This window comes from Piliocolobus tephrosceles, chromosome 5 (assembly GCF_002776525.5).
Source record: "Piliocolobus tephrosceles isolate RC106 chromosome 5, ASM277652v3, whole genome shotgun sequence".
Lineage (NCBI taxonomy): Eukaryota > Metazoa > Chordata > Mammalia > Primates > Cercopithecidae > Piliocolobus > Piliocolobus tephrosceles.
The window spans coordinates 47,941,475-47,951,032 of NC_045438.1; positions in this window are offsets into that span (position 1 = coordinate 47,941,475).

A 9,558-nucleotide genomic window follows, 5' to 3' on the forward strand; every position below is an offset into this window, starting at 1 on the left:
TTTTAGTAGAGATGGGGATTCTTCATGTTAGTCAGGCTGGTCTCGAACTCCCGACCTCAGGTGATCCACCCACCTCGGCCTCCCAAAGTGCTGGGATTATAGGTGTGACACTGCCCCTGGCCAGCTTAGGCTCTTGATGGGACTCAAACCACACATAACGCTTCAGAGTGACTCTTTCAAAAGAAAATAAAATTCCTTGAAGTTAGGGATTATTCTTCATAGTGTAAACTTTTTGCTCCTTACATTTGGCCTACAATGCCAAGAATAGCATTAAAAGGTGTGCGGTCATCTCATAATCTGTCCCCAACTTGCACCCCAGCCCTCCAACACCTTCCATCGCTTTCCCTCCTCCACTTCCAAAAATCACTACACTTTTCCAATCCTTCTCTTCCAAGGCCAGCTCAAATGCCTTTACCTTTGTGAAACTGGCTCCCCATCCCATCCCCAGCAGATTTCCTTGCCCTTGGTCATCAGTTTGGGAGCCCCCTGTATCATCTGGGCCCAACCTCTCTGTACCCTTCCTCTCCCAACCCACCCCCAACGCCGGCAGACCACACCTGCCTCACAAAGGGGGCTATAGAGACTGGTCTCTGACTCTCAGGCCAGGCTCCATCTTCCTCCTCTCTGGGGTCCTGAGAATGAGCCTATAGCTCAGAGACTTGAGGGTGCAGGCAGGGGATTGTCCCAAGTCAGGGAGAATCTCCACTCTCCTACTTGAGGCCATTGCCTCAAGAGAACTCTTGGGCTCCCTTTGCCAGTTGCAGCCCCTAGAGGCAGAGCCTTCATTCTGGATCAGATGTTTTGCTCTCCACTGCCTTTCAGACCCTTCTCAGGTCCCATGACTGAGACTTCATTGATCAGGAACCCAAACCTCCAAATCCCCAAACCGAAGGTCGTCCCTGTGCCCCTCACCACTGACTTCAATTTAGTTTCATAATTAAAGACATTTAAAATTGGTTTTGCATGCATCTTACCAAGACAGCTCAATCCATATTCTTTCTGCTTATATAAACATACATGTGTATGGCTATGTCAATGCACGTCCAACAGCCAAGAGTTTAGTGTTTGGGTTATTCATATCAGCACTAGATAGAATATGGTCTTTCTTTTAAATTGAATTGGGTTTGCATAACTTGAGAACTCTCTTCCTTTACATCATTCTTGACACAACTGTTGCCCTGTTGTTCCTGGGCTAGTAACTGTGTCCACTCCTTAGACTTATGCTGTGTACTTTTCTGGGTCTTTCCTCCTCTATCAACAAGCTTTGAAGTCTCTTCAGGTTTTAGGTCTCTATTTGTTCTGCAATTGTTATTATTACTTTTATTTGAGACGAAGTATCATTCTGTCACACAGGCTGGAGTGCAGTGACGTGACCTTGGCTCACAGCAAATTCTGGCTGCTGGGCCCAAGTGATCCTCTCACCTCAGCCTCCAGTGCAATTATTTTAAATTCACAATTTTGTTACTTGAAATATGACTCCATATTAAAAATCCCTCTCATCATACTCAGGACTCTGACCCTGCATCCTAAAACTTACCAAAGGAAACTTAAAAATACAAACACCTCAGAAGCGCTTTCTTTTTCTTTTACCCTCATTCCACTGGACTATATCAGGATGGGCTGAAGGATGACAGCAGATTTCATAACACAGGCTAGAAATTCAGGGACTGTGAATTCTGGTTGTGGCTTTGACATTCGCATATTTATAACCCCAGGGAAATTATTTAAGCTCTTTCTCTGGTCCGTGACATACTTGTCAAGTCATGTAGGATTTATGATAAATGTCATGTGTGATCTATGCTAGATGCTGAAAACTAAACATGGGCTTATCTTCTTAGCAGGATAAAATAATTAGCACATTCATTTATTAGAGCAGTAGCTTCCCCCAAAATTGCAGATATCTGAATCCCAACCAAACCTGCTGCATTTGATTTTTAAGTAGGTCTCCTGATGCATAACCAGGTTTGAGGAAGCTTGGAATTGCAGAACAGGCTTGAAAACTGCTTCTACAATGGAGACCGACCATCCATCTTTAAAAGACATTAGTTCAAACTTTCGTTCTCCTGCCTAATTTGTCAGTAACTACTGAAAGATGACCATGTTTGAATCATCACAGACGTGCCAAGTTTTGAGCCCTTGCAGTTCACAGCAAGATCTAGGCTGTCAGCTGCTCATGCACATTCTCGTGGAACCAGACATGAGGGTTTGACTTAAACCAGTTCATGAGTACGCTTTGTTTAAAACAAAACTATAAAATGAGGAAGGCAGAGTCAGTGTTTTCTATTGTATAGCTTTCTGTTGTATATTTCAAGACCTCAAAAGTTTTGGATGCAGTGCAATTTCACTAACTTATTACACCCCCCAAAAGAAGACTCTCTTAAAAGAAAAAGATCTCAGACGTGGATGTGTGCCTTTGTGTACCAGGTTTTAATGATATTTCTCAGCAAATTCACCACTTCTTAGATAAGTTTCTGCTAGAAAAAAATAAAAATTACTGATGAAAGCAGACTTCCCCAAAAGGATGTATTTTAAAAATGTTTTTCCAGCTGTGCCCACTCCCACCCTCCGTCTGCCCTTTTGTATACTCTTTTTTTCTTCCTCCTCAAAATAATACTTTGAGCTAGTGGCTTAAAGGGCACCACGATTTTAATCTCTTCTAACGCAATAGAATCATGAGTTCTAAAGAATATTTGTAATTGGCAAATTTTCCTGGGTCAAGTTGCCCAGTCCTTGAAATCCCCCTTCCCAAATCAAAGTTTATTTTGAAATCTGTGTTCCTCTAATAACTCAAGTCAGTTCAGACTGGGACTATAATCTATGTCTTGGCTTAGGAGCAAAACATTTTCTTAGAGTCATAGGACTCTTAATTGTAGTGTTGAGTTCCCTAATTTCTATCTTATACTTTACTTCCCAAATATCTCTAACATTTGCCTCCTCGCCTCCTTTCCCAAAGCTTCTGCTTTGCTAGAGACACCCCACCTGGCTATTTACAACAGCCTTCTAAATTCTCACTTTTCTTTCCAGGCCATCCTGTATGCTATAGCCAAAGTAATCTAGTCTCTTCTATACACATCTGACTGGGCTAATCTTTCCTTAAAATCTTCTCACAAACTCCCCAACCTCCATGACAAAGACTTTTAACATGTTTTATGTTCCAACATATCTAACGAAAATCATGAAGAAACACATCTAAGGAAAACCATTACTGCTAACAATGGTGGCTCTGTGGTCAACAGAATAGAGCACAGTCTCCAAGCTGTTCGTGGGCTTGTGCTCATTCTCACACTATGGTTTGGATGATTGTCCCCTCCAAAACTCATTTTGAAATTAATTGCCATAGTGACAGGGTTGGGAGTTGAGAGCTTTAAGAATTATTTAGGTCATGAGGGTTCCTCCTTTATGAATGAGATAGTGTCATTAAAGCAGGATTAGGTTCCTTACTGAGGGAGTTGGGTTCACCCTCTCTTGCTCATGCTCTCTCCCCTTCTCTTTGTCCTTCTGCCGTGTGATGTCCTCTACCATGTGATGATGCAGCAATGCCTGAGACAGATGCTTCCACCTTGATCTTGGAATTCTCAGCCTCCAGAACCATAAGCCAAGGCATTTCTGTCTGTTATAAAGTTCCCAGTCTCTGGTATTCTGTCATAGCAATATGAAAGATACTAAGCACATTCATCCTTTCTAGTCCTCCGTGAGACTGATTTAGCCACTCATTTCTAACAGCTTTTGGGTTGCAGGGGCTGCGTTTGCTGCTATATTGGGTTTTTCCAGGAATTAGTTGTGTTTGAGACTGGGAATCTTTCCCATGGGATTCTTTAATGTCAACAGAATAATTCAGGATGAAACTGGAAGATTTATTTTGAGACTGGGACAAGGTCTTGGTGGAGCTAACTGTGGAGGACTGTGGAGGACTGGGAAGAAGGACATATGGACTTTATTTGGAGATTGTTTTCTTTACACCAACTTTCCATTAAAATAAAAGATTTAAAAATGAGCTAAAATGCTAAAATGAAATACTAAAATAAAGCAAATATAGTGAAAGAGAAAAAGGATAAAATAGATTAAAAACAATAAGAGATCATGTCAAGCAATATCCTTAAGCTGATTTAAATAGCTTAAAGTGGCCAAGCGCAGTGGCTCACACCTGTAATCCCAGCACTTTGGGAGGCTGAGGTGGGTGGATCATTTGAGGTCAGGAGTTCAAGACCAGCCTGACCAACATGGTGAAACCTCGACTCTGCTAAAACTACAAAAATTAGCCAGGTGTGGTTGTGCACACCTGTAGTCCCAGTTACTTGGGAGGCTGAGGCAGGAGGATTGCTTGAGTCAGGGAGATGGAGGTTGTAGTAAGCCAAGCGCACGCCACTGCACTCCAGCCCAGGCGATAGGAGTGAAACCCTGTATCTCAATAAATAAATAGCTTAAAGTTACCGACAACTTCTCGGAGGAATGGAGGTTACCAAGTTGCTTGGATGTTTTTAGGGGAGCAGTTGTTTAGTCTGGAAAGTGGGTACTTCTTATTCTTTTTTTTTTTTTTTTCTGAGATGGAGTTTCACTCTTGTTGCCCAGGTTGGAGTGCAGTGGTGCAATCTTGGCTCACTGCAACCTCCGCCTCCTGGTTTCAAGCAATTCTCCTGCCTCAGCCTCCCAAGTAGCTGGGATTACAGGCGCCTGCCACAATACCCAGCTAATTTTTGTATTTTTAGTAGAGACTACAACCTCCGCCTCCCGGTTTCAAGTGATTCTCCTGCCTCAGCCTCCCAAGTAGCTGGGATTACAGGTGTCCGTCACCACGCCTAGCTAATTTTTTTATTTTTAGTAGAAACGGGGTTTCTCCATGTTGGCCAGGCTGGTCTGGAACTCTCTACCTCAGGTGATGTGCCCACCTCGGCCTCCCAAAGTGCTGGAATTACAGGCGTGAGCCACTGCGCCCGACCCCAGGTACTTCTTACTCTTTTTGGTTTCTTATTTAGTATGCCTGTCAGGCATCTGTATTTGAATAGTATCAGAAGCTAGGCCTGGCTAATTCTGTGTTTGAGCTAAAACAAACTACCATGCTAGAGTAGACTCGGCCTCTCCCTTTGTCCAGGCCACTCAGATACAACATCTGGAAATGACTGCATGTTGCTGAAAAGAATGGAAAGCAGGTCAGCAGCAGGCACTAAAGAGCCACTTAAATTTATTCTGAAAGAGTAATCAACTCCAAACTGCAGCCTAAAGCTGCGAGCTATGGGCACATTGAAAGTTGATGTCATCATCTCCTTCCTTTGCATCTATGAACTGAGAGTCTTTCCTTCTATATTAAAACAAAAAACAGAACACGAGAACCTAAATGGATTTGTGCTATGATTCTGATGGCCACATGTCACAGTACATGTTCTCATCTGTACTAAAGCACACAATGAAATTATTTCACAAAAATACTGCCACTCATCATGATCAAATTAGAGTCTCACAAATGGTAAGATATAGCAAGAGCATTTCTGCTTTCATCTTCAAACCTGTGTCAACCATTTCAGCAGTGTAAACTTGGGGACTCTTTGTTGATGGAAACATAGTAGTGTCACCTTGTATGCAGAGCCATCCCAGTGACACATCTTTTGGGGAAACCAAATTTAACATCTTTCTCAGTCAAGTTGACCCTATTCATTGAGACTTCCTTACTTAAAAATCTTAAAAATCATTGCCCTATATTAAATGTAAACCCTTCCTCACAATTCTAATGCCAAAATCACTCACCAATGAGACAGCACAACCAACAAAGGGTGCATGGACCCTCAGAAAAATTGCCTTGTAGAATTGACCAACCCACCTCATTACATTTGAAATGTAAGCATGGGTTGGCATTTAGCAAAACATTTTTTTTTTTTTTGAGACTAAGTCTCGCTCTGTCACCCAGGCTGAAATGCAGTGGTGTGATCTCAGTTCACTTCAGCCACCGCCTCCCGAGTTTAAGCAATTCTCCTTCCTCTGCCACCCGACTAGCTGGGATTAGAGGCGTGTGCCACCATGCCTGGCTAATTTTTGTATTTTTAGTAGACATGGGGTTTCACCATGTTGGCCAGGTTGGTTTTGAACTCCTGGCCTCAAGTGATCCGCCCGCCTCAGCCTCGCAAAGTGCAGGGATTACACGCATGAGTGCCTGGCCTAGCAAAACTTTTTTTAGAGGATTATTGGTTTACCAGTTACTTGAATATAGCACAGTTTCCGGTGTGGGGCTGCTCTCAGTGAGAATAATTAGGCACCTAGGTAATCTCATAAAAGGGAGGGCCCTGTGGCTTATTCACTCTCCGTAGGCAGCCTGGAGAACAGGACATGCACCGTCCACCTTGCAGCTGCTACTAGAAGCCAGTGAAGGGCTTGCTGGGCCTTCCTAGACCAAAAAAAGAAACTTAATTAATTTTTAGTTAGGCAAAATATATAGGTATAAAGTCTTATGCTATAAAGGTTTACTAAGACCAATCACAAGGAGGTCACATTTTCATACGAAATTGTTTGAACTAAACCAGAAAGGAAAACAAAACTAAACTAAAAACCCTGAATCTCCTTGAAATGACAACACTCCTTAAAGGCTAAGTCCCTTGGATGGCCATATATTTGCATAATGACTTGCTTTTTGTTCTTTTGTTTGTTCTCAACTAATTGCTTTCGAATACCTCTTTTATTCTGCCCTTTGTCATCTTGATAGAGCCCAGTCCTTTGATATGGACAATGGGATCCTTAAAGGCACAGTGTAAAAAAGGAAGCCTGGCCTGGCCTGTGGAGCACGGGAGAACCACAACCCAGGGGGGAGAAGGCTAGATGGATCCCTGGACTTTTCCCTTTAGATCTTTCTGGTTCACATCAAGAGAAAAGGAGTTAGAGGATTTGGAGGGAACTTAGACCTGAATACCTTTCTCTCTCTGGACTTCAAGGTCTTCCAACTATGAGTGAATAAAATCTCCTAAATTGCCAGAAACCAATTGGTCCCTGACTCTACCAAGTTCCCTGGACATGTATGAGTCTAAGACTATAGTTAAGATGGTTCTAGGCCTGGCAGTAACTTCCCGGAAATTCAGTATGCAACTGCACTGAGCTCACACAGGCCAGGTCCAAGACGTCAAACAATGTTTGCTGAAGTAAGAACTCTTTGTAACTGACAATCTTTTGTCCTAAATTCCAGCCTGAGCCTTGTTATTTTTATTAGTCCATTCTCTTGCTACTATAAGGACATACCCGAGACTGGGTAATTTATAAAGGAAAGAGGTTTAAATTGACTCACAGTTATGCAGGGCTGGGGAGGCTTTAGAAAACTTATGATCATGGCAAAAGGGGAAGAAAACACATTCTTCTTCACACAGCAGCAGGAGAGAAAGTGTAGAACGAAGGTGAGGCAAAAGCCCCTTATAAAACCATAGATCTCGTGAGAACTCACTCACTATCACGAGAACAGCATGGAGGTAACTGCTCCCATGATTCAATTACCTCCCAACAGGTCCCTCCCATGGTACATGAGGAGTATGGGAACTACAATTCAAGATGAGATTTGGGTGGGGACACAGCCAAACCATATCTTTTGGTCTTCTTTCCACTGGCCTTGGCACACCCAGTAAAATCCCCTCTGGCCCTACCTCTCTTGGTTGTATAATTGTCAGGATTGGAGATTAGGCTTGCCTCATTCTTGCTACAGGCTGTCTTGAAGATAAAAAAAAACGATGGCCCTCATCTTGCCTTTGTCCATTATTCCTGTTTTTGTAAGTTCACGAGAAGCCCAAGACTACTACTAGGTCACCATGCATCACCACATGAGTCTATACATCCCCTTAACCAAACTGTGACCCACACAAAGGATATGAATCATATGCCGACCAGGACATCCTATATAGACATACTTACTCTCACTGTCTTAGTCTGTTCTGGCTGCTATAACAAAATACGACAGTCTGGATGGCTTATAAACAACAGAAATCTATTTCTCACAGTTACAGAGGCTGGGAAGTTCAAGATTAAGACACCAGCAGATTTGGTGTCTGGGTGAGGGGGAATGTTTTATCGTGGATGACCATTTTCTTGCTCTAATCTCACATAGTGGAAGGGCAAGGGGTCTTTCTCTGGCCTCTTTTATAAGACCACTAATGCCATTCATGAAGTCTCTGTCTCCATGACCTAATTATTTCCCAAAGGTTCCACCTCCTAATACTATTACCTTGAGGATAAAGATTTCAACATATGAATCTCAGTAGAACATGAACATTCAGACCATAGCACACACAAATGTATCATGTACACATACACACATACACTATGCACACATAGGTGCACCACACATACCCAAAACCACACACACCACACCATTCACATATGACAACACCCAAACACATCCTATATACCATATACGCATCACACATAACATGTCTACAAGTACATACCACATGCACACATATACTTGAAGCAAAAGATTCATAAAACTGGACTTAATTCTATTATCTATAATCCGCTCATATTGTTCATGTAATCCTGTTTTATTTTTTAAAACTACTAATCACAATGTGCTAAGTTGATTCCACAAAATGCTAATATGTGGCAACGTGCAGTTGGAAAACCATTGTCCTCATGATGAAAGAAGTCCATTATCAGCAAGAACATACCTGTATCAGTGGCTTCTCTTCACTTTCATCGCACCTGAGCCTGGCTCTCCTTTGAAGACATCATGCTTCTGCCAACACTCTCAAGTGGAGATTGTTTCCTCTTTTACCACCTTTGTTCCACTGCTCCTTGAGGTGTTCCTCTTGTTTCTCTTTGCTGTTTCCAGATTATTCTTGCTCTGTCTTCCTTAAAAGCCCCCACTTTCATTCTCACATGTTATTGACTCTACCACCAAATACTTTTCTCTTTTGTTTTTGTCATTGTCTCTCCATTGAAGTTTTCAGCCCTTGAAGGCTTTAGCACAGCCATGCAATCTAGTACCTCTTCCATGATAATTCTTTGTGATGTCTGTAAATATCTGTTCAATGACTGAGTGAACTGATTTTTTCTTGGTTTGATTTGGGTGATCTCAACTCTATAGGGTATACCGCAAATGAGTCTAGCTGTCACCTGTGGATTTCCTACTCTAAGACAGCCTATCTGAGGCTAAAGGAGTGTTTGCCAAAGAAGGCCATATTAGAGCTTTTTCAATTTATAAAATATGCTCTCCATGTCACCAGAACTCATTCAGGCACAATGGATGCTGGGAACTGCAGCAGCAAGTCTAATACCAGATGGCACAAGTCAGCATGTATGACCCTGTGAGCCTTTAACTGCATTTCATTCTTCATGAGGATTAGGTCAGGAACTATGCCAGGCAAGTTTGCTAGTGCCAGTCCTCCGGCTGAACAGGATCTGCAAAAGAGCAAGCTTAGTTTTACATGAATCAAGATGGATTTTTCTCTTGGGTTTTTATTTTTGGCATTTTAGAATTATTATTCTAAAGGTCAATAATAAGAGCAGCTGCCTGTCAGTTACCTGGCACTGTGCATGGCATCTTTCATATATTATGTAATGTAAACCTCTCAATAATCACAGAAAGTAGGAGCTTAT